Source organism: Octopus bimaculoides, chromosome 23 (assembly GCF_001194135.2).
Source record: "Octopus bimaculoides isolate UCB-OBI-ISO-001 chromosome 23, ASM119413v2, whole genome shotgun sequence".
In the NCBI taxonomy this organism is placed as follows: Eukaryota; Metazoa; Mollusca; class Cephalopoda; order Octopoda; family Octopodidae; genus Octopus; species Octopus bimaculoides.
This window is the reverse complement of record NC_069003.1, coordinates 9,002,592-9,004,683: the sequence shown is the minus strand read 5'-3', so window position 1 is coordinate 9,004,683 and position 2,092 is coordinate 9,002,592. Positions and strand designations below refer to the sequence as shown.

Below are 2,092 nucleotides of genomic sequence, written 5' to 3'. Positions count from 1 at the left end.
ATATATATATATACACACAGACGTATACTGTATGTATATTTTTTGATACGTGCCTATAAATTCATGTATACATACATTCGAGTATGATATATATTTGTGTATATATATATATATATATATGTGTGTGTGTGTGTGTGTGTATTTGTGTGTGTGTGTGTGTGTGTGTGTGTGTGTGTGAGTATATACACACACATACGTGCATACTTACGTACATACATTCATGCATACATACAGACATACATACATGATTGTACAGTAGTGAATAACCATATCCTGTTATGCACCTGATGTTTTCAACTCTCTAGGTCCCCTGGTGTAGTTTAATCTGATCCCCCTTTGAAATATAATTCCTTAAAGGAGTGAACGAGCCGAGTGGTTACATATAATTATAGCGTTATTAATCATGGCGTCAGAGAACATATCGTCCTTGTTTATACATCGGCTTCTTTTATTTTCTATTTCATGTCATTTCATCGTGAAATATAAACGGAAACACAGCTTTCTGTCTTTTCCTGCTCTTTCGCATTATACAACACGCATCCGCACGGACGGACGCAAGCACAGATGTTTAACTATGAACAAAAACAAAGGACAAATAGTAACGAAATATGGGACAAGTTCACAACAGTAGCAAAATATGGGACAAGTTCACGAGTAAATATATTTGATGGATGGAGGGAGTTTCCCTGTTAAGTCCTTTCGGACTAGGGTACTTCTTCAGAATATGATGTAGACTGGCAAAGACAGGAAGATGGTGGGTAAAACTTTGAATGATAGGTAAGGGAGAATATAAAGTGCAACCCCCAGTGCAAAGGTCAGCTGGAGTTGGTTTACATACTGACCACGCACGTACACGCCGCGTCTTTCTATTTGAACTTTTTGAAAATCAGTGTAAACTGCGAAACTGGTGAAATCTTTAAATATAAAAAAAATATATTTTAACTATCCTCAGGGCATTTTGAACTTCTTATTTTCATATGTATAAATATATATATGTGTGTGTATGTGTATTTATACAAACACATATATATATATATATATATATATATATACATATATATGTGTATATATGCGTATGTTTGTATACATACTCTTTTACTCTTTTACTTGTTTCAGCCATTTGACTGTGGCCATGCTGGTGCACCACCTTTAGTCGAACGAATCGACCCCAGGACTTATTCTTTGTAAGCCTAGTACTTATTCTATCGGTCTCTTTTGCCGAACCGCTAAGTTACGGGGGACGTAAACACACCAGCATTAGTTGTCAAGCGATGTTGGGGGGGGGGGGCAAACACAGACACACAAACATATACACACACATACATATGATATATGTGTTATATAATCTGGCCATCATTGTACTTTGTCAAGAAAAAGGATGGTATAGTCGTGGCTGGAACGTCGTCGATCATAAACCTACTCGTTTAGAGCCAGGCAAAAGTTAAACACTCACATTAGTAAGAGCATTAATTAATAAAACGAGCGCTAATTGATAAAATTCCTGCATCGACCATCCCATCTTAATTTCAAATACAACATATCTAGAATTACATAATCTAATGAAACCTCTCCACTCTAAGGCGATTGCATGTGATCTGAGGGTGATATTACTGTTATTTCTAGCATGTTGAACGTCAGTGTAGAACCACTGTGTTTCGATTGTAATAAAAGCAAAAGCATCACAACGCCACCACAACCAGCCTGATATCATATGAAAAGACAACTATCAAATGTGAATAACCTACTGCACAGAAGCTATGAGCTCTTGACCTATAATTACTTCCGGTTCATAGCGCCTGACGTCATCTTTTGCACTGACTTCATAACAATGGGCAAGCTATGAAGTGTGACTCAGGACTGTTGATTTGACCGATCACGTAAGAATATCAAACAATGAAATGGTTGTAGCCATGTCAAAGTACAGCAAACTTTAGATAATGAAAGATTGATAGCTGAGGCTGCGATAATAATAATAATAATAATAATAATAATAATAATAATAATAATAATAATAATAATAATAATAATATGATGATGATTTTGTCAACCACGAGGGTTTATATTAAGAAAAACATTATGGGCAGCACAGGAC

General features: G+C 35.8%; 1 long non-coding RNA gene across 1 annotated transcript in view; it reads left to right on the top strand.

Annotated features, from left to right (window-relative positions):
- LOC128250599 (uncharacterized) overlaps window positions 1-2,092 on the top strand; it is a 219,609-nt gene that overhangs the window by 125,591 nt on the left and 91,926 nt on the right. The gene's annotated exons all lie outside the window — the stretch shown is intronic.